Raw genomic sequence first — 26003 nt, forward strand, 5'->3', positions numbered from 1 at the left:
TGCGTTTGCTAGATTTTTGCTTTGACAGTCTTTGCACCAAGTTTTGCAATTTTTCTGTCTCTTGTTTTGTTTTGTTTTCTTTTTAAGAGAGAGGCTAGAGCAAAGCCGCTGATCTACAACTTAGGTTCACAGCAATTCAGAGGAAGGAATGACTTGTGAAAAGAGAGAGTGGATTATAGGATTACACAGCGGTTCAGACTGTGCCCATGGCAGGGTTCATCTTTAGTAATTTCAATGCAGACCCATTAGTGGTGAACAGAAAAAAAAAAAGCAAAAGGAAATGTGGGGAGTTCTTTTTCCCTAGGAGTCATTCTTCTTCTATTTGTTTATTTATTTTTCAGTATTTACAACAGTTCCAAATTATATCCTGAACTAAAAGATCATATCCAGATGATGCCCATGCTATTCCTCTTTAATGAGATAAATGGCAAAGAGGACCAGCCTCTGTTGTGAATGTGACCCAGCTTTTGTGTTGTAGAAAATGATTATGTATTTTGAGTAAAGCATAAATGAAATAATGAGGTGCAGGTTGTGAAATTTTAGGTGAAGAGGTATTTTGTCTGACTATATTGCACTTTGACCATTTCATGAATGCTGTAAAATGCTGAACAGCATAATAAAAATTGATATTTATATTGACATTTCAGGATTCTAAGTATAAGCTGAGAAAATCTAAACAGACTTCAGTATCTCTGCAGCTGTTCCTCCAAATCCATGTGAGTTCTGGCTAATTCACTTTTTCTACCCACACACCCTCAATTGGCCCTAATACAAACATCTCTCTCTAAAGCAATTTCTCCCTGGAAAATTATGCACATCTTCATCTTAATTCAGAATTTACATGTGTACTTTGCATATTTTTGCATCAGTATGTGTGTTTTAAATTAGATAAAGGTCACTGTCATTCATAATCAAGAAGAAGGTGTATAAAAGGTCAGGATTCAATAAAAAACCCTGATTAGATGTAGAGGTTTGTTCATGTGATTCAGTATATCATTGGATAAGTGGAAATCATGAGTCAACAAATTAACCTTGATATAATAGGTTACTTGCTTCATTAAGATCAGAAATGAGATTCAGGTTTTTTTCCCAGTGTACTCTTGTTTGTCTCCATAATAAGAAGAAATACTGAGGTGTTGATAGTTACACAACTGAGTATTTCTATAATTTAATTTGGCTTAAAATGCTACACAAATGACAATTCTTGTATTAAAGGAAGCGAGTCACCAAATACATTTGCTACGAATATAAATATCGATGAAATTAAAATTATCCACTGTAAAAATAGGTAAGTTAATTAAAATAATGCCCTGTGTGTTTCATATAGGCTTTATTGTAAGCATACTTAAGAACCAGTGATGAATGAGGCTTTTAAAGTCTAGCGTCAGGAGGAGATTCCGATGCATGTGAGCATGAACTGTGCACAAGGATAAATTTGCGCTCCATATAGTGGCTCTGCCCTAACCTTTCCACATGTTCTTGGGTAAACCACCTAGATTGACTATGCCTTTACATCCCCCTGCAAAAAGGGGAGCATAGTTACAGTGCTTATATTCAGGAATGTTTCTGTTTCTGCAGACATGGATTTACTAGGAGGGCTAAGGCGATCTTAGGATTTCCACCACTACCTCATTCATTACACCATATTCCTGATCAGTTATTGCAGTCAAAGTGACAGCATTGTGCATCTCTGCACATCTCTGAAAATTCTTCAGCAATATTCTCCAGATCAAACAAGAAATATCCAAAGTGAAAGGAGCCCATAGTTATAAAAAAATCTGGCCTAGGAAAGACAGCATCATGTACATCAATAATATCATATTCTCAACATCAGACTGTACAAAGTCAGTGCACTTTTTGTCTCAAACTTTTCCAAACCAAAAAAAAGCATGAGTTTTGTGGGGGGTTTTAGTAGTTTGGGGTTTGGTTTTGGGGTGGGGATTTTTTTTTTGTCTGGAATGTGTTTCAACTATTTCAACCTGTACCATAACAGAAAAATCTATTAGAAAAGCAACATTACAATTAAAATAGTTATACATGTCAATGTTTCAGACATTGTGTATTTCTTTAATCTTCATGTCTGTGTAGAATAAATATCAAGTTACTACTTGTTCATTTTTTTTTCCTCCCTGGCAGCATTCTGTACCTATTAAATCCTAAGTATGAAAGAAAATTAGACTTGCCTGTTACCACTATAAACTTACACCCAACAGTTTTCAAATAACATGTAGGTAATCTCTCTTCTATAAACATTGAGACTTGTGGTTGCTCATAATTAAAGCTGCAAGCATCACAATTTAAACTGACTCTTTTCTGATGTTCATGTGCCTCGTTCTTTCCTGAATATAATGGAAAGAAAATACACTGACTTATGGTAAACTTTCCTTATGTACAATACTGATTGGAATGTATGCACTTTTTGTACAGTTACAGCATTAGTGTATTATTTCATTTTTTTTAATATTGGTGAAGTACAAGCAGGACTTTCAGACAAGGCCTAACAAATTATATTGTAGTATCTATTCCTGATTGTTGAAAGCATCAAACAAGTGTTTTGGTTTCAACCAGGCTTAGCTTACTCCCAGCTTCTAATTCTCCTGTGTTTCATAGGTTTAGAGGCCCCAAGTGGTTTGATTAGTACTCACCTTACAGAGCCCTATTGTAGGCAAACTCCTGATATATGCTGGGTTTGGAGGTACTGATCTACAGAACAACATTAGAGTACATGAAGTGTGTACCTCCATGGGAGTCTACAAAAATTAGAAGTCTCTTTTTGAAGCAAATCTCCTTGTCCTACCAAAGGACTGAGTCTTGGCCCATGTCCAAAAATAGCCTTGTTGCTTCTGGGTATCACTAAGCTAGAAGACATGTTTCAGGAGTGCTTCTGATGGGATTTGACAAGTCATGGGCATTCAGACCACAGGACCAAGCAAGAACTAGCCCAAATTAAAATCCCATGAAATACACATGGCATGTGTGTTGCAGTTGCAGCAGCTGATGATTGACACTACAAACTGACCTCTATGGTGTTGCAACTGAGTTGGACGTAGCCTGAGATATCTGTGTGGACAAACAGAACTAGACAGAATTTATCAGTTCTACTCTTACTGTCATGGTGTGATCAAGTTAGTACTTAAAGAATCATAGAATTATGGAATGTGCTGGTTGGAAGGGAAATTCTGTGATTCTGTGACTTCTAGAGATCATTGAGCCACTACCTTGTGCATGTGACAGCCTAGCCAGTTCTTTACCCATCAAATGTCCACCTATCAAATTCATATCTGATTAGAGAGCAGGATGTTGTGGGGGACCATGTCAAAGGCCTTGCAAAAGTCCAGACAGATGATATCTATTGCCATTCTCTTGTCGACTGATGCAGGCACTCCATTGCAGAAAGCCACTAGATTCATCAGACAGGACTGGCTCTTTAAGAAAGCCACGCTCTCCATCTCAAATAATCTCCATCTGCCTTAGAGCTTCTAGGAGGATCTGCTCCATCATCTTCCCAGGCACAGAGGTGAGGCTGATAGGCTGGTAGTTTCTGGGGTCCTCTTTTCTGTTTGCCTGAAAATTAGTGTAATGTTTCCCCCTTTACAGTCACCAAGGACTTCACCTGACTGCCATGACTTTTAAAATCTCATTGAGAGTGACTTGGCAACTACAGCAGCCAATTCTCTCAGGACTCTGGGATGCGTCTCATCGTGTCCCATAGATTTGTGTATGTTTGGGTTCCTGAAGTGGTTATGAACTTTGTCTTCACTTACAGTGGGAGGGACTTTGTCCCCTGGTCCTTTTGCTCAGGAGGTGTAATGAGAGAGTCTGACAGTGAAGACTGAGATAAAAATGTTGTTGAGAACCTCTGCCATTTCATCTCCATTCTTGCTCACCATGAGGGATATGTTTTCTTTAACTTTTCTGATTGACATACCTGCAGAAGCCCTGCGTAGCTACCTCTTCAGTCTAGTTGCATGCATACATAACAACAAGGTAGCTTTAGCCACCTCATCAAAGATAGGAAATCATATTGATGAATGATCACCCTTCCTGTACTGTGCTATGCTATCAACTGATGAGCAAGATGCTCCCTCATAGTCTCTCTTCTCTCCATAACAGCTATAGAGTAACAACCAGAATTGAGTCTTATGAATATAAAATAAACAATTCTCATGCTCCACTGAAGCTGAGGAAGGACACTGCACAGTACAATCTGGTACATAACTTGTAAGGAGTATACAAAAACAGATAAACTACTGGAATTTTGAAGGCAATAACATAGTTATTCCAGTCAGTTTTGTGAGGGATTTCTCTGTAACAAGGTAGGAGGTAACATGCAAGTGGACAAGAAAGGGGATTAGTGTAAAATGGCCAGACTTCTTCAGAGTCCTCTCCTTGAAACAATGTTGTACCTAATTTTTGCAATTAGGCTCTTCCTGAAGGAAGGGACATTTCTCTTGTTCTTCCAGTGTCTCATACAAGTCTTTGGACTATGACAGCACGTGATAGTCCCTGCCCACATCAGCTTGATTTAGCTGCATAGACTTGGAAACCCTTAGACTGACACTGGTTTGTAAGGTACCTTTGGAAAAGTCACCTAGGTGAATTTCTCCAAACTTAAAGTTGTGAGGTTAAATTTCATGTTTAAGCATCTAAATTAGTGGTCTGATTTTAATGTGTGCTGACACTCACATTTTCAATCGACTTCAAAGGGAGATGTGAGTGCTCAGAAGTCTAAACCTATGAAAATCAAGCCAGTTAGACACTCAAACTTGAAAGGTTTCTCCTATACTATTATTGTTATTTGCATTACTTTAGTAGCTTGAAACCCCAGTTATAGGACTAAAGAGCTAAGCACTGTATTTTATATATATCTTTTTTTTCCCCCTCCTTTATGTGCAAAACCTGGCATGAAAGGATGCTGTGATGATTGTTTGGTTAATATTTGTATACAGCTTTGAAAAATAAATGCTTTATAAACACAGAATGTAATTATTCATGGAAGAAAATGGTATTCCTATTATTCATTCCTTTTTGAAGTTCCCCTGATTTCTAACCTATCCTTAAGAAGCAGAGCTTATACTGCATGCAGAATACATCCTACATAATACAGGGGCCAGATCCATAATTTGAACAGCAAACAGAAATTAAATATGTGTATCTTGTTTAATTTGAACCCACATTTAACCACTCTTACGTAATTCTCAGAGAAGCTAAGTAGGTTGATGAACCACAAAGCTTTCCTTAGAAAGTTTTGTCTTATCCATACCTCTTTATTTTAGTTACACTGATCCCTTACTAGCAAACAGTAGGCTCTTTGTAACTGGGACCTATGTAAAGCTTGCTCTTTTCCCCATGGATTCAATAACTAAGCTGCTTGAAACAGCTTTGATGAAACCATCTTCTTTCACAGAATGCAGTTGCAGTAGTGCCGATAAATTCTACAAAATGGTGTCGATTTAACTTATGTTTTCTTTGGAAACAAAACCAAAGGGGAAACTGGTAACATACTGCTCTTTTCAGTACAAACTCCTCTACAGAAACTATTTTAGTTTAAATGTTTGTGATACCACAATTTTATATAACAGAAAAATAGAATTAAACATTTTTTATTTTGTTAAAATGTTTTGCTTTGCAAAAAAAAAAAAAAAAAAAAAAAGTTTGTTGTTTTTTGTTTTAAGAAATCGTTCAAAGACTGTTTTAGTTTAGAACTTTCAAAACATTGAAGTGTTCTGTGAATTGCTTTCCAGACTCTAAAAAGCTAATGAAGTCAGTAGCTTCCCATTGACTTCAGTAACATAACACAATCAGTGAGGAAATGCAATCATGATCTGCTTGAGATTTTGTATGCCTAAATACAATATGCATATGTATAACACATCAGATCCCTAGTCTCAGATTAAAACAATGTGTAAACATTTCTCAAGAAAAGGAAAACTGTTGTTTTTTTTAACATATATATATATATACACACACATATGTACTCTTACTGTTTGTTGATGGTGTGGCCCATGGCTATGACACTTTGGCATAGACGCTTCCTGCTGCTATCAAATCAGGAATGTGGTTTTAATGTATGTAAAAGTGCAGGTTGGTTTGTGGTTGGTTTTCTGTTTGTTTGCTTTTCTTAATAGGACAGGTGGTTTAAAACCAGACACTAACTGATTAAGAAGTTTATCCATGCAGACCTTCATTCAAGCATCAGGAGTAAGTGCTCTGTCTCCTTGATAAACATCCAGGCTAAACACAAATGTTGTTATTTGTCAAATAGTAACTGTTTTAATGAGCAATTCTTCATGATCTTTAACAGCTATAAATTGATCTTCCGAACTCAGATGTCACAGCATAGTCCCAGTATTTCTAAGAATCCGGCTTTAAGGAAGCTACAATACCAAAGAAGGAAATGCATTAATTTACTCCAGGGACAAAGTATATTAGGCATAGTAATGAGGATTTTAGGAACAAGCAGCAAGTTAGGGATATTATTTTCCTGCAAAGAAGATAATATAGTAATTGATCTAGACAATCATTGTGTGGCTTGCAATACTTAGCATTTTAATAAAAGTAATCATCAGGACTTCTATTTAGACTTTCAGACCTTTACATCTTGAACCATTAAAAATAATGATACATGACTTTAATCTGTTTGGTGTAAACTGATTGATTTCTTGCTTGTAAACTGCACACTCTTCAGATAGATCAATTTTCACATTTACCATATCTAATTATTTTCTTCTTTGAGAGGTATAGATCATTTGGTGCTCCCTTTTCTTTACTGACAGTTCCTTGACAGCTAGTACAAATAACAAAATAAGTCCCATAGAAGAAATAAGTTTTATTTTATAAAAGGCTTAGCATCAGTGTTTATATCCTTTGAATACAAAGGGTTGTGCATGCTTCCTTTATCTTGTAGTCTCAGGTGGCAGCATTAGCAAACCAACATTTTCTGCATTTCATACATAATGTTCCATGTGATTATAAACCTGAACTTGGATAGCTGAATGAAGTTTGCCCAAAAATGGAAAGAAAGACATGCTCTTGAGAAAAAGGACTAAGACCCCTACTTCTGTGAGATCTGGGAAAGTCGCTCCTTCGGTAACTGCATAGAGAGATCAAACGTGGCAATAAAGGCCCAGATTCCTAGCAGGTTTCCCTAGAATAGTACTTCAGAAATGTGAGTTGTGAAGGAAAGGCACTCTGTGCCAGATACTGATTAAATTTCAGTCATCTATCCAAAGCAGTCCCTAGTTGCTTGTAAAATGCTCCATGTAATTACAGTAACTACAGTTTTAAAAGCAATTTACATATTAGCCTTTGTCTTGGGTCTCTCTTTGTGGGTGCATTTCTTCTTTAGAATCAATATCCTTAAAATATACATTAAAAAGCCATCTGAATTTGTAGCCATCTAGACTTTAAAAAATCCATCTCTAGTATTTTCCTCATGGATTCCTCTAGGCTTTTGAAAGAGCTTAACTGTAATCAAATAGCACACTCTGGATGTTCAGTGGCCCCAACAGTAAGTCACAACCATGTTTAAAATTGTTAAGAAGTTCGGAGTTTGATGCAAAATCAAACCAGGATATATTAAAATGCTGCCAGGATAAAATAATATTAAGGGCTAAACTTTGTCCTTTGCTAGTTACACAGGTGCAAATGTCAGACTTGGCAAATCCTTTCCAAACTTTGTGTGTCCTAATCTTTCAAATCTTCTCCTTGCTGGGCATGGAAGATTTTGCTAATGCAGGAGAAACACATGCGATTACAGGATGAACACTGGCCAAATAAAAGGGTACTGAATCGTTGCTGTGATATTCCAATTTTAAACTAATGTAAGTGTGAATTTTGGAAGGAAACTAAACTGGCTATTTCATTAAAGTTGTACTGGCTTAAAACAGAAGAAATGCAAGGAATGATTAAAACTCCTCACAGTCAGTAAAACTGTTCCCACCAGAGTTGTGCAGTGCAGCTGCAGGCAGTTTAAAACATTTTTTGTTGTTGTTTTATTCTTTGTTAAAGGTGCCTTTTCTAACTGGCAAGCGCAGTTAAGCTCCTTAGTTATTCTGCTTCTCATTGTTATCAAGGCTATTATCCTAACTGGGGCTACTAATATGAAGCACATTTATGTTTATGTAGGAAAATTAGGGTCACTAGACATAACCAAAAAAAACCAAAAAAGTTCCACAACGAATTATCTAGAATGCTGTTTTCCAGAACTGTCACATATCAGAAAAAGGGCAAAGCCCTTGTAACTCTTGTGACTGATCCTTTGTCAAGTCATGATTGCTGCCACCAGCAGGTTTCATTCCTTCAACAAAGCAATAAGCGCTGCTGCTTTTTCAGGTGAAACAGTTAGGCTTCCAGTATCCTGTTTCTATCCCTGTCTCTTTCCATAGCTCATTCTCTCTCAGTTAAAGAGATACATTTTCAGTTAATGAAAGAAGATAATATGTGCAAGACCCTTATGTAGTTGGTAACACTACACCTTAAAATTAGTGCCCCTTCTATGCTGCCATCACATTTATTGCTCATAGCTATTATATCTGGCTAAGAAACAAGTTCTATACACACTGGTGGTTATGTATGTGACACCGAATGCTGTATTTGGGTCAAAGGCATTTTCACAATTGGGCTTATAGGTCCCGAAATCCCAAGACTAAAGCACATTTCCTTGAGCTGTGAGAGTATGGAATGATTGTTCTGTTAAAGCTTTAAATATAGGCTTTAGTGGCCTATTGGACAAAACTGTTAAAGATTCTCATGAAATAATGGGAAGACTTTAACCTGATTTTGGATTTAAATACTTGTACATGGTTCCATTCAAAGACTCTGAAGGCACTCTTGTACCAACAAACAGCTTGTTAGGCTGTGGTCAAGGATATACAGGGCTTTGTCTTGATCCATCCAGACCACTCTGTGTTTTACTTACTCCTTGTCTTTCAGTCTTTCAGAGTGTTCAGTGGTTAGACCCATAGTTCCTAGGTATTTCCACATATTTTTGTAAAGAATGTCAGAGATTATGTTGACTTTTCCAGTGAACTCTCACACTTGTAATTTATTTACATTAAATAATTTGTTGTAATTAAATACCTACTTTTTCTCAAAGGTATTTGCTTCCAATGATTTCTGTCAGTAAATCAGGTAGGTTTTCTGCCTTAACATCCACACATTAAACTGTATGTATGACTTGAATTAAACATTTGCTTATTGTTTTTAAAGTTAACAGTTGTTTTTTTTTCAAATGGTTGTCAGTTAACTGTCATTTTTTTTTGTTAAAGACTCTCCAATGAATGCCATTGTCTACAAAATTCTCTCCAGTAGCCTCACAGAGCTAGATTTTGGGTTGCTTTGCATAAAAAGTAGCACTTTTTCTGCTTTGACATTGAGTTTATGTAAAAGCAATAGAAATTCCTGAGCAAACAATGGAAAATTGCTCTTCCCCAGGTGGTCTGTCATATTGCTCTGTCAGAAGTTACCAACCTTCCATCTCTGCTTGTGGGAGAGTTCGTGTACACGTTCTTTTGCATTGCAGGCAAATTGAGCTGGGAAAGCCTAATGAAATATTGAAGGTGAGTATGAGCTAACCCAGCACGTTCTGTCTGAAACAGATTGAAAAGCACTCGCACGACCTCCTTTCTCTGTCAGAGCTGTGGGGTAGTAGATTCCTGTGGTGGAAAACAGCACTAACCAATTCATTGAGATCTTGAAGAAGACTTCTGTCTGTTTCCTGAAAAGCAGGTTCATAAGTCATGTTGCCTTTTCTCCAGCCTTTACAGAAGGACTTAGATCAACTGTAAATGAGGAGTCAACTTTTAAGGGAAGCTAAGCAACTTGTAATGGATAACAAGTAGGCAACACAGCTTTTTTTGAAGTTGTGGCCATAGTCTCTATTGGTGATTTCAACTACCAAATGTCTAGAAGTGAAATACCCAGCCAGGCCAAATTGAGCAGTCTGCAACAGCAGTAGTAAAACACTGTCTCTGGAAAAGTCTCTCTTCTTTACATGGTAGTTCATTTAAAAAATAACAAAAAATTACTGTCCAGGTGGTTGAGACCACTATCATCTATACTATTATATGTAGTGAAGAGACTTCAGGAGGTGAGAGCTAATACTCATATTTTGAGTCCCACTGTTTAACCCATCTTTCTCCTTATAAGTATCATGCAGAAAGGTGAAGAGCCTAAAATTTCCACATAAGTATTCCAAAATAATCTCTTCTTCTCCGTACTTATGAATGCAGTGGATGCCTCCATTATTTCATACATTAGTGAGGCAGCTGATTCATCTCTGCTACTCTTTTGTCCTCTAATATAATGTTTGAATCAGGAATTGTTAAAGTTCTCATTAGGTTTGTTGTGGGGTTTCATAATGAATTCCTTTTTTTTTTTTTTTTTTTTTTGCAAGCTGAAGAGTCTTTTGATTTTTGCTTGCATATTCATAGAAGAACTGTGTCATAAACAAAGTCTAAATCTGGCACCACTCTCTTGCTTAGCCATGCTAAGACTGTGTTGTATCTTTCTACGCTTTACCTCGTAAAGAAAGCAATGTCAATTCCAAGTAAGGAAGGTGAAGAAGGTTGCTATTTAAAGAATAATTTTCTGGCCCATGCAACAGCTTTGGAGGCAGATCATAAACAAAAAGAATGTACATTGCTTTTCTTCTACAGCAGAAAATTCTGCCTTGGTCTATCCCAACAGAAAGTACAATACACTTCTCTGCAGGATTGCTCAGTACAATCCAGCTGCTCAGCAGGAAAGCATCTCTCCCTGTATTTACATATATAGAGATAAGTAAAAAACACACATATTTTCCAAGACTTTTTTTAACCCACACTCTCTCTTTCACACAAATGCCCACATGAATCAATGAGATTTATACTGTCAACATCAGAAGAAAAGCATATATTGACAGATAATGTGCATGAACGCACTGGTCAAGCAACAGATTCAAGCTTAACTGATATGTTTCATTCAGTGGCAAGTAGATATGCTTAGAGCAGCAAAAAATGCTGTATCTCCTAATGATGTGGAACTGAATTCTTTATCTCCCCTGCTGCAAGCTTGCTTTCAAGGCAGAACTGGAGATATCTATCACAACTAAATAGGTATTTTGTAAACTGCACTTAGCTACCTTTAAGAAAAGTTCCAAAGCACACATTGTATAACCGTTGCTGGAGAGTTCATCTAATTTGACTGAAGAAACAACTTAATGCCACATTCTTCTTGCCAATCAGTACAACAGAATTTTGGCCCTTTTCTGCTCTTAGCTAACAGGTCAGTATTACAAGCAGAATGTCAATGGCCAGTTACTGTTTTTCTTCATACTGTGGCCCAGCTTAGGGTGCAAAAGTGTCAACAATAATATATAAAATCGCTGTCATGTGAAATAATTGATTACCTGATCAGCTTACTGTACTATTTCTTTAATATTTTTCTCAAGAATAATGATCATATTTATAGAAATAGAATAATTCTCCATGCTAAAGTAAAATCCTATTTGACATTAACAAAAGGTCAGGTGTCATACTGTAAACCACAATGAGTATTGCTTTTAAAGATTATTGAATTAAGAGGTACATGTATTTGACAAAGTATAGAATTGCAATAACTGCAATAGTAGCAGTGCCCTTTTGTATGCCATGGATTTATTGACATTTTCTAACTGTAAAAATGCAAAACAATTTAGACATAGTAGGCACTATAAAAATGTCTTATTGAAGAACATGTCTATTTCCAGCCAATCCTTCTGATTTTGCATGCACACGTTTAAGCACTCAAAATATCTGCTTGTGCATCCCACTGTGATTGTGGTTCATGTGGACAAATATATGTTCAATTTTTGAAGGCTTTTTTCCCCCCTTAAAAAAAAATAGTGCTACTGCCCCTTAAACCTGATCTAAGACTTTTCCATGGAGTAAGTTAGAATGTGTGAAAGGGCAGCATCATAGTCTCTACATGGTGTTTGCCTACACCACAGATCTGTCACGTTTCACTGTGATTGACTGGCTTTGACTGAAGTCTTGGGCTGTCTAAGGGTCAGAATCGTTGTTGGAATTATGCCAGAGCTTGTCTGGATGAAACACCAGTGTGTTTCTATCTGTAAAGGCAGACTAACTAAAAAGGAATTTTAGCATTGATAGGTTTGAACCATAATCTTTTGCAAATGTAGCACTTTTTATGTGTACTTGCAGATAATAATAATAAAAAAAAAATCTATGGAGAAGGAGACTCCTTCTGTTCCACAAAGCTGCCCCAGACTACTATAAAACTATTGCAGGGATACAAAAATTATTAACCACATGAGTTAACTTTCACTATAAAGAGATATTGCATGTTCAAAATCATCTGTATTTTCAAACAGCTTTTTCTGGTAATATCAGATGAGTCTCTTATAACAAAAGAGGTTGTGAGGGTTTTAGTTTTTGTTATTACTGTGGTAGGTTGTTGGTTGGTTGTTGTTTTCTGGGTTTTTTTTAATGTGCAGTACTTAGTGACATAGCCTTGCTATAAAACTTGGACTAGTCAGTTCCATGGTTAGTGGTTGAGAGATTTTCACATGTAAATCTGTCTTTGAAATAGTTTCCTATAGGTAGAATGTGGTTTCAAAGAAATGCAGCTAACAGCTTTTCATTAGTCATCATCCACTTGTCATCACCAAAAGTGCCATTCACGTTACCCATGATTCTTCCTTCTTTTGTTCATCCTTTCTGGACTCTCTAAGCTTTTGATATTGCTAATTCCACTAACTACAGGGCTGTTCTCTGTCGTTTTTCATTCAAACTCATGTCAGCTATTATACTCAAGAGCTGAAAACTTGATTATAAAGGAACAGTTAAAATTGAAATGTGATGATTTCCTGTAAAATTATTTAAAACAAACAAAGCCCAAAGACAAAACTTGCATGTATTGTATCATCTTTTATGTTGATTGTGTACAGTACCTCAGGTTTTGGTCTGAAAATTGCATGATGGATATGTAGAAGGCCTGTTTCCACTAAACAGCAGCACAAATGTAGTCCCATATAATTCAAAGTCAGAACTCAACTTTCAAACATGGGTGTCTTAACAACACTGCCAGATCTTGCATTCAGTCTATTAAGTCAGCACTTAGGCAAATAAAACAGTCATTTGAGTGACAATTTCAACATACTAATGAAGTATTTGGATGTCAGTAATTGAAAAACACACACTGGCCTTTTGAATTTAAGCCAAACTGTCTTCTATGTTACACTAAGAAGGTTTAAGACTTTATAAAAGGATCAAAATAATTTCTGAGTTTATCTTAGTCTTTGTGGAAGGGAAGCAGATGGGATCAGATTTCTTTGTGAAGTCTTCACTGTTTTCTTACCTTCCTTTTTCTTTTTTTTTGGGGGGGTGTAAAACTTTCCTTTGTCAAGAGTGGTGGGGTCTCTGAAATATGTTTCCAAGGAAGGCTGTGGATGCCTTCTTCCTGGGGGTGTTCAAGACCAGGTTGGATGAGGCCTTGAGCATCTGAGTCTAGTTGGAAGGCATTCCTGGCTGTGGAAGGGATGTTGGAGTAGATAGTCCCTTCCAATCTAAGTCGTTCCATGATTCTGTGATTTTGTTATTCCTTTTTTTTTTTTTCGTATTTGGTTCATAAGGACATTAAAAAGTATCCCTATGCAGACATTCTCAATTTCACTCTCATTCACTACAGTTCTCAGCATAATATGACTTGTGCCTTCTGCAAGTGCTTACTTCACTTCTGCGTCCACAAAGCTGTATTGCTATGGCTGTATTCCTTCCTTTTCTGCCCCCTGTCCATTTCCAAACCAAGTTTAGCTAAACCTAAAGGGAGCCATATTGGATATTAATTTTGGCAGACACCCAGCGCAGCTTTTGTTCCATCTAAATATTGGTTCTACCTTGAATTGGTATTCTTTCTTTTTTAAATATTCACTTATGTCCTCAGAAATGTTAAGACATTGAAAAATATTACAGATCACACTGACCACAGAGGTGAAAGGTCTCTCTTATGCTTTACTTTTCTTATAAAACTAGAAAATGTATCTTTAGCTACGGCTGACTTTCAAGAACTAAAGTATGGACTACCCAGTGCCAGTCTTGTTATTACTAACTAGTTAATTACTGGTATTAGGGTTCTGTCTGCAAGTTCTTGTTCTTAACTAGAAGCCCACTGTACTGACCTCTTTCTAAACAGATTAGAAAAATTCCACTGTGTTGTGGTAGGCCTGATAGGCCCAAAATAGGCTTATACATATCCTGCCTTGCCTAGGCATGGTTTTCTGCTCCACCAGAGAGGCAAGCGTGGGAAACAAACACAAAAGAACCTGTAACCACTCAGTCTGGCCTGCCCAGGGTCCTGTGGTGTAAGGTACACACACTTAGCTTGTGCCTGCCTAGTGCAAGGCCCATGTTTTTCCCAAATTAGAGAAAAACAAGCCCATGGCTTTGCCTAATCTGGTATGGTTTGGCTAACTGCCATCCTGATTGGCTATTCTTGTGTCCAAAGGGCAGTTAATCTTGGCCCACATTGATAAAAGGAGATATGCAGGTGAACAACCTGCCTTTGCTTCCCTGCTTTGCTTCCCTGCTCTTTGCCATGCTCTCTCTGCTGTGCCCAGCCCTGCTGCTATTGCACACTACCTTATTGCTTGCCTGGTAAACTTCACTGCCGTGAGTTACCAGGAGCAGACCCTGGATGCCTGCACGCAATCAGCCTGTATGGCCAGTGTGACATCATGCTGAGACTACATGACATCTGCCTTCTGCACCTGAAGGTCCTGGCTAGAATTCCTGGACATGTATACAGATCATCCAGAAGAAGCCAGGAGACAAGGTCAGAGATTGTCTGCCTCTTTCCCCAGAAGCTGGGAAGATTCAAGTCTCAACGTCCAACAAGACAGAGTCCCCTGAAAGCATTTGAATACTGTCTGGACTGTGACTAAGCCCCATGAGTGAGTAATAATAATCTGTGAGTAGATGCTTAAATGCCTTTTTGTAATTCTCCATTGCCTTCTGCCATAGAGCAGAAAGAGCTTGAGCCTGCCTAGTGGGCAGGTGGCACATTGACTGCAAGTGGCATTTGACCGTGGGAATCTTCTCTTCCAGTTTAATTATATGCTTATATATTTTGCTGGTTATTACTAGGTCTAGATATTATCCATAGAATGCTTCCATGACTGTGTAAGAACCAAAATATTATTAAAATTAGTGGTTGGGGGTGGTGAGAGTTCTGAATAGCAAAATTAATAAACAATATTAATTTTGGGAAATATCATCTCACATCAATTAATTTCCCCTCCACAACACAGTGCCATATGTAAGCATGAGGTAATATAAATAGTATAAAACAGAAGAAGATGAGACAAAATTCAGCAACATAATAAGCAGTATTCTTTGCAAACCATAAACCTTACCATTCACAGGTTCAACAGAGCAAAGAGGTTTTAAGGGGGAATTTGAAGTGGAACAATGACGTGCTTATTTAACAGACAAATTAGCTCAGATATCATTGGGCATGCTCTCTTCCTATTCTGATAATGTAATCTATTTTGGCTTATTTGCTAGCTCCTTGAAATTGCTAGGTATCCATTTACTGGATTAATTAATTAAACATATTTAAATTGTGCATTAGTCATGGCTTTGGAAAGTTAGGGTAAATAGCATAGGCTTTATTCTTTTTTTCCCTCTCTTGCAATTTTCCTATGCCCAGCCTCTAATTTTCATTAATTTTACTTTTAGGTTTTTTCTTTCTTTTAAGTTTTCTTGTTAAATTTTAAATATTACTGGTTGTTTCACCACTGGCTGAGAAGGGAGCAGGTTTCTTTTCTCTGAGGTGACACCACAACTGATCTGTGGAGTAACTGAGAACAGAATTGTCTCTAGGGACGGAACACACCCAGTTTCTACCCATGACAAGCTGTCAAGGTTGGAGACTTAATAAATTAAAGGGAATTTTTATTTTAAAAAAAAATCCATCACTTCTATTTTTCAGAGCATTGTTCTGGCCTTGTACAGGTGACAGGGAAATGTAAATGTCACTTCTGTTTAAATGGGCTCATTATACCACAACGTCTTGAGTTTTTTACCCTAACAGCCGGTCCTTTTCACTGTCGTAGCACTTTCCTTGCACCTGACTGAGGAGACTAATCCTCAGTTGAAACTGAGCAACAGCAGAAACAGCAGCCACTTCACTCAAATGAAATTAATCAAAACCTTATAAAAATAAATCAGCCTAGCTTTGGTGAAGACATTTTGCTGTTTGGTCTGTAGTTGAAGTCCTGTTACCTCACCATTTTCCATCTGGAGAGCAGGCTTTGCCCCTGGGGCACAGACCTGTTTTGAAAACAGTGTGAAAATAACGCTCCCAAACATAGGTCCTCAGCTGTGCTAGAAGCGCCTTACAGACCTCATAGTTCTGGCCTACCTTTAGTAGTGCACTCCTCAAGGATTGGCCATATTCTCATTTTCTTCTCCAGGATTGTGTCTATTTATTTAAATGGAACTGTAATTAATGCTGGTAGTATGGATAGCATTTACTTGTCTCCCTGACTTCCTGCTTTGCTTCAGTGTTAGACACTACAGGGAACTGCAGTAACATTGCAGAGGGTGGTGATGTCACAGACTATTTCATTCAAGAAAAGCTGCCTCTCCTAGACAACAAAGAATTACAGGCTGACAGGGCAAAGGAAGAGGGAAAATCTGTTCTGACATGGTAAAACACTGGGCTAAATTCTGTGTGCCTGAACTGCACTATTGAAGAGCAGAAGCCCCACAGGGCAGCCTTCATCCTTGTAATGTACAGAGCTTAGCAAGTCCATAATGCTCAAAAAAAGACCATGCTAAAAGAACAAAAGTCCACAAGCTCACCACCACCACCACACTCCTACTGCTCTTCCGCAAACTCCAACTCCCACTATCCTCGAAGAACTTAGAAACTGCTACATGTAAAGACAGGTAGATAATTTATGATACAAAGTCACATATTTCTACAGCCAAACCCATCTCTACTAATGAAACTGATATAAAGATGAAGGATAAACAATAAACTATTTAATTTGGAAAGAGCCAAATTATAAGAATCAATGTGTTCACACTAGCTGCAATGAATTTTCAACTCCTTCCAATTCCAGGCTTTTTCTAACTTTTTAAGTTGAATCTATGAATGAATTCCAGGAAACTAAATGAGTCACTTTGCAATACTGACAATGTTCTCTCCTATTGCTGTAATTTTGGTGTCATTTGTTTGGTAATACCATCTTTCGTAAGATGAAATTTGAAATCACTTTGTCTTATGAACATATCCCTCCCAACATCACTCACTGAGGTTGTCTCTATAAGAAATGGAAGATGGCAGTGTTGTTGCCAAGAGACATATCATACAATCTTAAATCAAAATGAAAGAGAGCTGTATTGATGCCAGGTATTTTTCTGGAGGTCCAAATGTAACTAGATACTTCTCACAAAAAGTTGTTGTGGAACAGTGATGTAGAATAACGTACATAAAAATCAGGCGTAATTAAATGCACGAATCACAAAATCACAGAATTAAACATGTTGGAAGAGCCCTCTGGGATCATCGAGACCAGCCTATCACCTAACCCTCCTATTTAAATAAACCATGGCACTAACTGTCTCATCCAGCCTCCTTTTAAATACTTCCAGGGATGGTGACTCCACCACCTCCCTGGGCAGCCCATTCCAATGAGCAATTACTCTTTTCCCTGAAGAATTTCTTCCTAATGTCGAGCCTAAACCAGCTTGTTCCAGTGTTCTGTCACCTTCACAGTGAAAAAAATTCTTCCCCATGTTTAGATGAAACTTCCTATGCCTCAGCTTCCACCCACTGTCCCTTGTTCTGACATTGAGCATCACAAAGAAGAGCCTGGATTCATCCTCCTGGCACTCACCCTTTACATATTTATAGACATCAATGAGGTCACCTCTCAGTCTCTTCTTCTCCATGCTAAAGAGCCCCAGATCCCTCAGTCTCTCCTCGGAAGACAGATGTTCCATTCCCTTAATCATCTTTGTGGCTCTGAGCTGGACTCTCTCAAGCATTTCCATGTCCCTCTTGAACTGGGGAGCCCAGAACTGGACACAGTACTCCAGATGTGGCCTCACCAGGGCAGAGTAGAGGGGCAGAAGGGCTTCTCTCAAGCTACTAGCCACAGCCCTTCTAATACACCCCAGAACAATGTCTGCCCTCCTGGCCATGAGTGCACATTGCTGGCTCATGATCAACTTCCCATCCCCTAGGACTCCCAAATCCTTTTCCCCTTCACTGCCTTCCAACAGATCAGTCCCCATATATGCTATACTATTAATACCTGAAGAAGCAAGACCCACAGCATTTCAACACAATGAGCTATAGTAATTTGTGATGAAACTCCTCTGATTTTGGTAGAGCTAACCCTGAGGTAACTTAAACGTGACATTTTGTTGTTCTAGTCATCTTGTACAGCAATATGGCTTAATATATTCTTCTTGCCCTCAGTCCTGCTTTTGAATTACTTTAATAACAGTTGTAAATAAGCAAAGTTCATATGATAGTCCTGTTACTTATTAGCCTCACATCCCATGACAGACTGTGCAGTGTATTTGGAGACATTTTGGGGTCCTCCATCTGATACGTACATACAGCTTATGTTAATGAGAAACTTAGCATATCTCAATTAAATGCCTTGTATGCCATACAAATAAATTAAAATCTTTTAGATTTTTCTCCAAAAAGCATTGGACAGAAATATGCATTCTCATGCCCGGGTATGAGAGGAATATGAAGATTATAAGATACGTGATGAGAAAAATCACAGATTCTTTCCAATTCATTCACTTTTGAAGGCCTGTAAATCACATATGTCCTACTGTAGCCACTTTGAGAGACTAGAAGGATACAAAAGACTTGTGCTGATGCTGTCTTCAGGGATAAATGCAAAGCTCATTCTCAGCCAGGTGATCCATTCATGTAATGCTGTTCTTTTTCTACACTGTACGGTGTAGCCTTTCTCATGCTCTTTCTTCCAGCCCATAGTTCCCTTTTATGCTCCCTTGAAATCCTGGTCTTCAAGTTGAATCTCTCGAAGTCTGTTTGGCTGAGGAATATCCTCACTTCCTGCTGTTCAATATCCTGAGCAGGGCCCTAATTTACTGCTTGAGTTAACTTCATCCAGGCCATTAGGCTCTTGTAAATCCCATCACAGGCACTTTATGATATTCTTAGTTTTATTTTATTCTGAAAACCCCAGTGCTCAAGGTTATCAGATATGGGGAGTTGCATTTCTCCGTGAAAACACAAATCCTAACAGTTAAAAACACAAGAATTAAATAAGAATCTAAATTATAGCTATTGAAAGGGATTTAATCTCATTGTTTCTGAGACAAAACCTTGATTTTGCAAGAAGCATAAATCACAGTTGTTAAACACTTAGCTATTCTGTACCACTCTGCTAGGAAAAAAATATTATTTCGAGAAACTTAACTTTATAATATTTTGTCTTAATATATTATTCCTTGTATTTCAAAGAAAAATCTCAGTGCTTCTCATACAATTAATGTCTATCATTTTCTGTTTGGTCATTTATCTTAAGCAAAGTAATGTTGAAGTCAAGTGTGCAACTCATAAATTCTGTCTACCTAACAACATGTAATGTTTTGTAATGACTAGACATTGTTATGGAGGTTTAGCTGACAACTGTAAGGATAACATTCATCTCTCAGAAGATACACAGAATGACAGGAATGGTTACAATTATAACAAATGCCAAAAAGAGAGTGGGGTGTTCTTCTTTTAACTGAATTTTTCAGCCTACTCAATAGACTATTATTTGTTAATTTCAGAAAGAATGCTTAAGAAATTAGAATAGATTTTGAAGTGAAGATTCAGCCAAGCTTCTCTAGTGTAATAGTCAGACATAGTAAACAATTACACTACAATAAACCAACCATCTGAATAGAAATGATAATTAAACTAATGCATTGGCATGCTTCATTGATTTATGAATCTGTTTAATGATTCCTGTTAGAACAGCAGAAACCATTATACATTCACTGATTTTAAGAGATGATATATAGTTTTGTGACCTTTCACTAAAAGAGAAATGTAATGTTCCTGAGCTACCAGAGAAATTGTAAAAGTATTGATGTGACAAACTTTAAAGTAATTTGAAAATAGCATCCCAAACACATTAATCAGCTGTTTCCATTTTTCACACTACTATTCAGAAAGAGTACAGTCTCCTAGTCAATGCTTGCATGTGGGTTCCTGTCTGAAACAAATAAAAGCATTCAGAGCGCAATATATCTGAATTTGATTCAGGTTGAATGCATAGAACCCCATAGAATCATAGAATCAACCAAATTGGAAGAGACCTCCAGATCCAGCCAATCACCCAGCCCTCTCCAATCAACTTAGGCCATGGCCCTAAGTGCCTCAGCCAGCTCTTTTTTAACACCTCCAGGGATGGAGACTGCACCACCTCCCTGGGCAGCCCATTCCAATGGCAAATCACTCTCTCTATGAAGAACTTCCTTCTAACATCCAGCCTATACCTCCCCCAGCACAACTTGAGACTGTGTCCCCTTGTTCTGTTGCTGGTTGTCTGGGAGAAGAGACCAACCCCCACCTGGCTACAGCCTCCCTTCAGGTAGCTGCAGACAGCAATGAGGTCACCCCTGAGCCTCCTATTCTCCAGACTAAACAACCCCAGCTCCCTCAGCTTCTCCTCACAGGGCTGTGCTCCAGGCCCCTCACCATCTTTGTTGCCCTTCTCTGGACACATTCCAGTAGCTCAACATCTCTCTTGAATTGAGGAGCCCAGAACTAGACACAGTACTCAAGGTGTGGCCTGCCCAGTGTTGAGTAGAGGGGAAGTATAACCTACCTCATCCTACTTGCCACACTGTTCCTGATACAGGCCAGGATATCATTTGGTTACCTGGGCACACTGCTGGCTCATATTCAGCCTACTATCTACCAGTACCCCCAGGTCCCTTTCTTCCCAGCTGCTCTCTAGCCACTCCGTGCCTAGCCTGTAGTGCTGTTCAGGGTTGTTGTGGCCAAAATGTAGAATCCTGCACTTAGGCTTGTTCCTGTCTGAAAGATCATACACCACACTCCCAACTCAATTACTGTTATTCATTGGCATGGAGTGGCCATCCAAATTCTGAGCTCTGCTGTGAGAATTGTGGCTAAAACATGCACTGGAACACAGTGTCTGACCCAAAACGCTTATGATCGAGACAGACTGTTGGGGAAAACCCAAGCATACAGATAAAAGAATACAAATAATAATATCCTGCTGAAATCCAGGGAGATTTTACTGTTTTGAGCTAATTCTCAGTGATATTGAAAATCTTACCCTCAAAGAACAAGAAAGTATATTGTCTTGCTCTTATAGAGATGGGGAGCTTAAGCAGAAATAAATGAAGCACATTATCCAGCTCTGTGCAGGAATTTTGAGGTAAAATTGAGTCTTAAAAACAAGATCATGGATTTTTGCAAAGGGTCAACATATCTGCTTCTTATCCACAGACATATCCTGCTTTGCCCACAGCAGTTTTGTAAAAAGACTCTTCTTCCACCTATAATATGCATCCATTAGTTCTAGTAAGATCCACAACGGGTACTAAGAGTTAATAGTATTGAATGTCTTCAACCCTTGACACAGCAGGAGACATTCTGAAAGTAAGAAGGAGGAGTCTTTAAGTTTAGCTGTTGTAAAACAAATGGAAGGGTCCAGAGGATGCATTTGGCATTTATCTGCATATTTCCTGCTTTTGTTGTTTTCTGTCATTGTCCTGTCATTCTATTCCCCTTGATTTCTGTGTAAACTTCCTTGTTTGTTTGCTTTTCTGATAACTTGTAGAGTAAACTACTCCTTCACAAGAGAAAATGCATCTGGGAGAATAAGGCAGGGGAAGAGTTTCTGGCTGGAATACTTTCAAATTGGTATCATAGTTTCTTGTGACTTTGAACCCTGTGAAACATTTGTTTGTCTTGCTTTCTTTCATTGCTTTTCACAGCCTTCTTCAATCTCCCAAGCAGCTGATAGAGAAAATCCTCAACGACACTAAACACATTTCCTCTTTTACAGTTAAATCTACATTTTCATGCGTAGCAGAGATTGCACGTCAATACATCCTTTTAATTGAATGTGGAACTTGTCACATCAGGTTGTAAGTCCCTTGAAGTCTCACAGCCCATTTTGGACTGAGTTGACACTTCAAAGAAGAAAGGGAAACAGAATGGAAAGCTTTTTGAATCACAAAGAACCAAATGAGAACACTCCATCAGACTTCAGGTCTTCAATTATGCTTTTTCACTGTGTATTTGTCTTCCAAAATCCATAAATAACAATGGCAACATGATGATCTTGAGACCAATTCTTTACCTCTTACTATCATTTTTGCAGCTCAGTTCATTCAGGCAATTGTACCTTTTTGTATGATTACAGAGGTGAATGAGAAACTGAATTTAGGAGACGAATTCTCAGTCCCAGAATGACAGAATCACAGAATCTTCTGGATTGGAAAGGACCTCCAAAGGTCATCTAGTCCAACACCCTCTGCAGTGAGCAGGGACATCCTCAACTAGATCAGTCCTGAAGCTGGGCTTTGTCTTAGTGCTATGTTTTTTATCTCATTAGCTGAGTCTGCCACTCACGTTCATCAGCTGAGGGCAAGGCTTACAGGTGGAAGTATGGGAAGATCCTCCTCCAATTACTACTGCTGCAGGCATGTTGTCCCCCCACGCTTACCTAGATAAGATTCCCTCTGGAGAGCTGAAGGAAGGTAGAGAAAAGAGATTTGACTTTGCTGCCCATTTATAAAGTAATAGCAGGATTATGGGATTGAATAACAACATTATGATTTCCAGGGTCCATCTCCTGGACCTCTCTGGTCCTCCTAAAGAACTCTGTGGCCTTCTTAAGGGGACCTGGGTCAAGCTATCATTTTATGTTGTAACAAATGTTGCTCTAGCAGCAGCCTGCATTTTCACAAATCTTTTAATAAAAAGACAAAGAAAACATATATTCTGATGTACATTCATTCACATCTCAATACATAACGACCATTTAATCACCTTCTGAGCCCCTTACAGTATTGATAACAAGAAAGCACAGTGATACCATGAACTGTTGAAGCATTTAAATGATGTGCAATAGAGCAAGAAAAATGGGTAAAGAAAGAGGTGAGAGGACTCTTTGCTACATGAGCATCCAGCTTGCCCTGCAGAAGTGCTGTGTCTGAAGCAAGCCACCACCCTTTCTTCAGCACCACAAAATTACCTGCAGGTAGAAATGCTGTGTCCACAGTCTTTGGTCACCAGGTTGGTGTGAAAAACAAAAATTAAAGCCACAGTAGGGTCTCTTTGCTCTTACCTCAGAAATAGTGTAGCAACTGGCACCCACTGCACTCCTTAAAAGCTACGTAAGTCGAGAAGTGCTGTGTTAAATTTGAGTACCTCTTTGTACTGCAGGCATTTAAGCTAGAATAGATATTACAGTATTTAAAGTATTGTCCAGCAACAGTTTGGATGTGAACTCTTGCTGTAGTCATTGTAAGTTACCATGTAGCTCAAGGCCTCTCTTTGTCCCATTCTCAGGTAACATGTGGATTTCACACGACTCCCAGACATGCTTATCTCTGTGCATTGTAGAGAGGCCCACTGAAGTTAGGAGGGCTTTTCAGTTTACTGAGTTTCAGGTTAAGGGCTTCATAATTCATTGATGGATCACTGAGGAAGAATCACTGTTGTGAATGTTTATCATCATTACTGGCAGTAATTGATAAACTCTTAGCAGTGTCGGTAGAGACCACTCAGAGGGAGACTGTCTTGTTTTAAATCTAGTGAAATCAATGGAAATCCTGACTGAGACTCCACTTTAAAGTGCAATTTGGAAGCAGGAGTTTGAGTGAATAGAGTCTCAGTGTGAGTCTGAAACTTATTTAGCTGTCAATCTCAGTGCTTTGTGTCTGTTAGCATGCCTAGGTTTATTGTTATTGCTTGTCTGCATGTTTGCTAAATTGTGAGCCTACATTTTTCTAGCACACACATACTTCAGGTGAACAACTCCTGTTCCAGTTGTAACTGACTGGACTGTGGCAGTTCTCTTAAGTGAAGCTTTAAGGCATAGGCCAGTGGATTTGGGTTTGTGCATGCTTCCTCTCACTTCCCCAGGTAGTGGGCATTTCTATACCTCTCACTAAAACACAGACTGTGCAGTTGGTAAGCTACTCAAACATAGAAAATTGCACCTGGGCAGGTTCATCAGAGCAGTAAAACCAACATCATTTTAATAGTTGGCATTTTACTAGCCCTTAGCTTCATGCAATAAGGACCTGCACAAGTAGGCTTTAGAGGCACCAGTATCTCTTACATGTCTGGGCCAGTAAAGGAAAGCAAAGTTTAGTGTACATGATGGAAAATACGAAGTCCAGGAGCAGTGAATCAGAAAAAAACCCAACAAAACCCACAAAACCACCAAACCAAAAAGAGACCTCCCCCAAAATCCCAAAACAACAACAAAGACAACCCAAACCATACCTATGAAGGAAAGAGATTTGTCAGGTTACTATAGAAGAAACGTTGGTGTCTTACTTTGTGTGGCTGCATTAGAAATGGTAGATGTGGCGGATAAACTGGCCTTACAGGCAAAAAGGCAAAGTGACACAGAGAATCTGAACTGTATGTAACTTCAGCCTAGTTTAGGATAAAAGTGTTAGGAAAAACGAAAGGCTCTAAGGTAAGATTGAGATTTGAAGCAAGACATATTTTATAAACAGAGTCCACCAAGAGCAGACACAGAAAGTATTTTACATCAGAGAGTCCACTGAGGAATCTCCCTTCCACAGCCACAACACCGTAGAAGGAGTTGGGAGGGGGCAGTGATTAGGAGCAATCAGTAACAAGAGGCAGCTGGAGTACAGCTGCTGGGCTGGGAGCGAGGCCTGTTTCTGTGCCCGCCCACACCCGCTCTGTGGTGCCTGTGGTGCAGAGGAGTACGGCTGAGTGCAGTTCCCTTCAGGCTTGGGCCTGGTACGTGGCAGCTTCCGTGGCAGTAGGTAAGTCACAATATCACAGGGTGTTAGGGGTTGGAGGGGACCTTGAAAGATCATCTAGTCCAGCTCCCCTGCCAGAGCAGGATCCCCTAGAGTAGGTCACATAGGAATGCATCCAGCCTCTAGTGAGGCAGACTCCACAACCTCTCTGGGCAGCCTGTTCCAGTGCTACATCACCCTCATAGTGAAAATGTTTTTCTTATGTTCACATGGAGCCTCCTATGCTCCAGCTTGCACCAGCTGCCCCTTGTCCTGTCATTGGACCTCAATAAGAATAGCCTGGCTCCATCCTCCAGACACTCACCCTGTCACTCATCTATAAACGTTAACGAAGTCACCCCTCAGTCTCCTCCAAGCTAAAGAGACCCACCTCCCTCAGCCTTTCCTTATAAGAGAGATGTTCCACTCCCTTAATCATCTTTGTGGTTCTGTGCATGTGTTCTTGTTTCTGCACACTTTCCTTTTTTCTCTCAGGTTTTCTTTTTTGGGATGTGTGATGGTTTGGGTGTTACCTGCCTCCCCACACTTAGTAAAATCACTCAGAGTAGACTCATGCTCTGGAAATTGAGAAGCTTTATATGCAGATATTTACAATATATATACAGCAATGTACAAGGTAAAAGGTAATACAGAAACACAACACTCCTCCTAGAAACCTGAGTCCCCAGGAGGGGCTATCAGCCACCCTTCCACCTTCCCCCACACATTGCCTTGTGCCCAAGGAAGATTGCAGGGTTGGCCAGGGGGGTTAGGAAGCAGGTAGATTAATCAGAGAGATGGCAGATTAGAGAGAGAAATGCAGCCCAAAGCCCAGACAGAGAGCATCTGCCTTATCTATGTTTGGATTGTTGTTCTTAAGCATCTCAGCAAGCCTACGAGTGAAGTAGACATCACCCTTGTTTCTCTCACAGCCTGTCATCTAGTTCTTCTCACCAAAACATTCTAGCTGGCTTCAAACTAGCACAG

At 38.9% G+C, this 26003-nt stretch overlaps 1 long non-coding RNA gene across 3 annotated transcripts in view; it reads left to right on the forward strand.

Moving 5' to 3' along the window:
* The window catches only part of LOC135177616 (uncharacterized), a 227558-nt gene that overhangs the window by 9060 nt on the left and 192495 nt on the right, over positions 1 to 26003 (forward strand). Inside the window, exons 4-5 of one of the 3 annotated variants that reach the window (XR_010303115.1) lie at positions 648 to 716; positions 3394 to 3498. The exons of 1 other annotated variant lie outside the window; for it this stretch is intronic. This is a non-coding gene — a long non-coding RNA (uncharacterized LOC135177616). Of the gene's footprint in view, positions 1 to 87; positions 557 to 647; positions 717 to 3393; positions 3499 to 26003 lie in introns of those variants that run through there. One more of the 3 variants, XR_010303117.1, reaches the window with a different exon arrangement.

Source organism: Pogoniulus pusillus, chromosome 8 (assembly GCF_015220805.1).
Source record: "Pogoniulus pusillus isolate bPogPus1 chromosome 8, bPogPus1.pri, whole genome shotgun sequence".
Taxonomy (NCBI): Eukaryota; Metazoa; Chordata; class Aves; order Piciformes; family Lybiidae; genus Pogoniulus; species Pogoniulus pusillus.